Source organism: Musca autumnalis, unplaced genomic scaffold (genome assembly GCF_047663935.1).
Source record: "Musca autumnalis isolate F117 unplaced genomic scaffold, ASM4766393v1 scaffold_3, whole genome shotgun sequence".
NCBI classification, from domain to species: domain Eukaryota; kingdom Metazoa; phylum Arthropoda; class Insecta; order Diptera; family Muscidae; genus Musca; species Musca autumnalis.
Window position 1 is genome coordinate 167,897,655 of NW_027411866.1, and position 6,146 is coordinate 167,903,800.

Here is a 6,146-nt window from a genome sequence, read left to right on the forward strand (position 1 = left end):
CTGTGCGCCGTTCGGACTCGGCGATAAAAAGTAGGTCCCATGTCATTGAGCCAATATGAATCGGCGTGCACTCATTGATATGAGAGAAGTCTCCCTTGTCCCTTCGGGGATGTTGTGGGAACATATGTATGTATGTGTAAAATTTGGTTCTAATCGGTAGATCCGTTCGAGAGTTATCGTGTGCACCATCCATCTACACAGTAAGGGAGACAGATGAACTGACTAAATCGACTCCCAATTGTCTGAAACGAATTTCGTCCAAACATACTTGGGGTCTAAAACCATTATTAGCCCAAAATGCTAAGGGTATAAAATGGGTGGCGAAGCGACCCCAAGCTGCAATATTTGTATAAAAAATCGCATTGGGCAACTGAACTGATAATTTCTCTGTCATGATAGAGACAATTTGTAGTATGGGAAGTTCTCTACACAAAACCCATTATATATTAGGCAGTAGGGCAGTTATCAAGCAGAAACATAATTGCAATTTGCATCAGGGGTAATATCAGTTGTTTTTTTCCATATGTAAGCTACTTTGCCGGTATATGCCATCCAGGAATTAAAATATTCATACAAAAGTAATGGTCCATTCAACCCGCTAAATAATATCAGAAAATCATCCAAAATTGTAAGCATCTTATCCGACCTAAACTCTAACCTCGTGCAAATTTTCGTGATTATTGATCTATAATTGCGACCTCTAGCGTGTTTATGATAATACTACAAACAAAAAACTGGATATATTAAGCTGTAACTCTGTTATGTGATCACGTACATCAACATAATTGACATCAATGGAAAGGTCAAGAGATCGTCTTCCAAGTATAGCTTACTTGCCCGGAATGTCTCTTCCAGGAATAAAGACATAAGCTGGATATTAAAAATTTTCACAATTTTCACACAAAAGTTGTGGTCCATTTAACCCTCTAAATATTATCTGATCGCCATCTCATATTGCAAGCTTCGTCTTTGTCATATACTCTTACCTTACTCTTACCTACAGAGCCGTTACAAAATTGGATAAAAATTATGTTTTTGGTCCATTTCACCCGCCAAATATTTCACGATCATCACCAATAAAAATAGGGATTTATTGTGGTCTGAACTCGACCTCATTAGAAAATTTCGTGGCGGCCGGTCCTGTAGTTTGATTACAATTTATAATGGACAGACGGACGGACACACATCTCAAATTCGCTTTATCTCGTCGAGATATGAAGATTGGTATACTACATTGGGGGTCTCCGACGCATATTTCGCGGTGTTACATGAATTTTTACCAAAACAAACTTTTAATACCCTTTCCACATAGTGGTGTAGGGTATAAAAACTCACAACAGAGCCCGGTTGCTCCGGCTGAGGTTTGAACCTTGGTCATCTCCAACAAACAGACAATGTTGTCGAGGTCTTAGCGTTCTAAGCCACTGTCAACCTATCATATTCTTGATATGATATCGACAAACTTCCGAAATGGAAGGCATTACAATTCATGAAGGAAACCCCTTTCGACTGTACATGTGTTTGTATTGAGAAAATGATTCCCAGACAAGACACTAGGGTGATTTGATATAGAAAAAGACTTCAAAAAATACTTCATATCTACAAATTTGTAAAAATGTTTGTATAAATAGAAATTATCAAAATCAGCCTTTGTCTTCTAGCCATTTACATTCAATATATGCCTGATGAGCTGGCTTAAACCACCACCGAAACGATCGTAGCATAGTGAACGTAGCATTTTTCAATACAAACTTCTTAGGCCATGTTAGCTCGATTAATTCAATTAATTAATTAAAGTAGGATTTCGTTGGATGTAATTTATCACAAACCTTTTTAACATTTTTCAACAAAAGAAATCAAAAGCAGATTAAGTTAGCAATACGAGGGGTACTAAAAAACTTCTGGCCTAGGCAACTCGCAGTGTCGCCAGGTATCATTTGACATTTTTTTTTTGGAAAGTTCGACAGTTTTTAACCGAAGCGTACTCAGGTCAGTTTGACATATGACCATGTGTTCGGTTGTTTACAGTGGCTTGATTGAGACACCTCCAAAACATGGTTTTTGAACGCTTTTACAAAATCTTCTAGCGACGAAAATCGTTGACCACACCATTTTTTCTTGCTTTGCTGGAATCAAATGAAGTCATTGGATCCCCAGTCGGGGCTGTACAATTCCACGTTTTGTCCGGTCAAACAGGCGCTGGTTTGAATCGATGCACAGAGGGGAAATTTGTGTTAAAAGTTGATCAAAAGCCCTAGAAAGCTCATTTATAGTCGGATTGATATACAATTTTGCACAAAGCATATCTTCTGTACAAGGATTAATCCTATAGAAAATAATGAAAATCGGTCCAGATTTGGATGCAGCTTCCATATAAATTCGCATCTGATATGAGATAAAAATGCACCAAAATCACTGAAATTTGACACATCAACCTGAACTAGCCTAAAAAACATTGAGCCAATTTTCAAACAAATCGGTACAGATGTATATATAGTCCCATATACATATATTTCATTCCAAATTTTATTTTTTGAAACTTACTTAAATTAAATTTTTCTCAATTCACATGAGAAAAGCCGTGAATGTTTCTGAATAATGCAAACATATTTGATAGGTGTTGGTTTAGTCTGATAAATAAGAGCCCCGGTTATAAGGCGGAGCAAAATTTAGTGTGAGTAAACCTTGCAATTCCATATAAAAAATATTTCATATTTTAGTTGAGAAAAATTAGATTTTTTCGGAATGGCGCAAATATGCGCAATTTTTTATGATTGAATCTGATATTTGAGACTCAAGCGCATAAAACATTAGAAGAAACTATGGTCGGGAAACGACGGGGAAATAGACTTTTTCCCTATTGAAATTATAGTAATCTTAAAAATTATCATAAAAAAATTTTCATAAAGAGAATATGTATCACCATAATTAAAGAGCAAAAATGTATAACCAATCTGAAAATTTTAAATGCTAATCTTGTTCGGAGACTGTACAAAAACAATAAATCTTGAAAAATATAAATTTTCGCGAAAATAATGTCATTTTAATGTTCACCTAATTTCTTAGTTTTCGAAAATGTACTTTTTGTTTTCAGTATGGCTGAGTTCAATCGACTGCTGCATTGGATTGGTTAATCTTACAAAGTCGAGGATGGTTATAGCAAATGTAGAAAAGAGTCTGGTTGCCGTTTATCAAAATTTTTTCATAAAAAAAACGATTTTCATATTTTGAGTTTTGAGCAACTTTAGGCATATGTTTCCCCTCTGTGCGATGTGTGAGAGCTCGCATTGTCGAATTTCTCAGGAGACTCCAGGCAAATTAATTGTAGTGTAATGCTCAGATTTAACGTCCTTTATTTATCAAGCCGTAGAGTCGCCACACGGTCAGTATTGCCGAAGAGACAGGCGAACATTTGCTTCGAAGGTCTATTTCCATGAACAACTCTGGTTGGATTTGGCTCGCTTTCGGAGACCTAAACGGTCGATTATTGTTTTGTTTCGGGCTTCTAAGCATAGATCCAAGATTCGTCATCTGTGCTGATCTTATATATGCCGTTTGAAGCACCGCGATTGTTTTTATGCACAATTTCTTTGCGCTGATACACGAGATCCTTTTTTGAGCGATTGACCAATTTTTGCTGAATCTAGCGAGAAAAATCCATTTTTGCGGCCAGGTGTTCATGCAATAACAAATGTTAATTGGTGGAATAAATACCCAAGGATGTCTCTATCTGACGGCGATGACATGGCGATCTTGGATTATCCGTTCACGCACGGCATAATTTTTTTCTGGCACAACGGCCGTGTTTGGACGACCTTTACGACCTTCGTTTTTTAGCGAGTGTTCGCCACGATTGAATTCATTGAATCAGTTTTTCATAGTCCTACCTGATGGTCCTTTATCGACATACCAAAATTTAGTTTGATCGATGCACTCTTGCCGTGATTATCCACGTCGAAAGTTGTAAAAAATTTTCGGACGAAAATGTTCACAAGTAAATTCCATTTGTTCGCAAAGAAATTTTTTCAAGTCACTGCACAGTGTCCGATTTTCCAAAAAACCTGGCCAAACATAAAAAGAAATTATCAATTTACACTAAAAAGGGTCAGATATTGTTTATAGGATCCCAGTGCGTGTAGTTATGAAAAAATTTATACATTTCTTGTTTAATAAGTGGGTATAAATGCAGGTCGAAGTGACCCTATTTGCAATTTGTTTTTTTTTTTTTCAATATTTAAGTTGTTTATAAATCTATGATAATATGCAAAATAAACAACGATTATTAAATATTTTCTTTTTGTAATTGTAATGAAAGGTATGTGAAACGTATTTGAAATGTTCAGTGTCGCCAATGAATTGTGCGTTCTTTAATATCACTGGTCAACACGACTTTTGTTTCAACCGTTATTTTCAAATCCGGTCGAGGTTTTTCTCCATCAGCTCTTGTTCTTGACATATAGCTCAGAATCCGTTTTTACGAGTTTTACCCAGAATTTCGTTATTTCCGGAGACAAACAAATATTTTTTGTGGGTTTTCGACACTAATCTATTAAGGAGATATTGTACGTTCGATACAAACAGTTTTTGAAATAATTATAGTGAATATATATCATAAAAATATAGAAAACATTCGACGGACCTTGTAAAAATTGCATATTTTGAGTACTATAAGCTGTGATTACGTCATCGGGGGAAGTCATAGGATCTTCATATGGCATACCGGATATGCTTAGGGTGTCTACTATATGGTCCAGTATTCAAATATATAATATAAAGTTCATAGCGCCCATGATTCGGCCATAACCTAAAAATCGTCATGAAGACTGCTAAAGAGATATCATTTACCAGTGATATCGTTACCACACCTTTAGAAAACAAATACGATTCTCACAGCCAAAGTCAACAAAAACAGCCTGTAACTTTCGGGAATTCGTTGCAAATGACCCCATAAACGTAAAATTCACGAGTTTATAAAGAAAAACCAAAAATTGCAATAGTGTAAAAAATTCCTAATATGCTCCGAAATGGCGCGATTTGAGAACAAATTGGTCCATAACGCTTTGATAATGATTTTAAATTAGATAACAAAAAAATAAATAGTTTTCCATGCTCTACACGGCTATGTGGTGGTATTTTTTTGGTTATATCCCTAATGAACATATGTTCTTTAGTTCAGTATAACATTCCTATATTTTATTCATTTTTAGTGGTATAGGAATTTACCTTCGGAGTCGGAGACGAAGTCGTGCAAAATAATGGTCTGGAGTCGGAGTCGAGCCAATAATATCTCGACTCCGAAACCCTGATCGGTTTTCACAAAAATTTATCCATATTTAAAGGTATCATTAAGTTTATTGTTTCAGGGAAATTTAAAGGGCCACAGTGGGTCTGTCATTGTGTCCTCAAAAGCGTTTAGTTGGTTCCACAGGTTTTCAAAGATGTAACCTTTCCGCATGATAAAAGGTACATCATTTTGACTCGATGGTTTTTATTTACTTTTGTTCAGCATTTCATTTATTCACCAATTCTCCAAAATTAGGCATATTATTTCTGAAATGATTCTTTTTATTACATTTTGTCTTGTCTTCAATGTCAAATTTGAACCGTGTAAAATGTTTTCGACTTAACGGTATCCGTCCATGACATTTTCTTGTCATAAGCTTCACACTTGTCACACTGGGGTTGAGATTAAATTGCTCCCATTCTCGTTTTCAAGAGTATAATACTTGAAAACGTGCCAAGTGAATGTGCGTGTGTTGTGTATTTTCTTTTATGACATTCCTTAACATTCATTTGGTCGTATTAAAATATTTGTACCGCGGGAATACATATTTTTTAAATAACAGCCACAAATAGAGCGCTCACTATATATTGAGATATTTTAAAGTGAAGAAAAATTTAAGAAAAACAATCGACTGAAATGGGGAAACTCAAATTTGGATCCTTTTCATAAAGTTAATGCCTTTTTCTCAGAATTAGAAGACAAATATTTGTTGCTACTCGAAAAGCAAAATGAATTTTTGTTTTGCCTCTGAAATTCAAAGAATTTAAGGTAGTTAACTTTCCCTTACCACCTGCATTAGTTCTGGGAATGGTATACGACAGAACACAGATAACCTATTTTACCCGAAAATGTGTGAACTTCA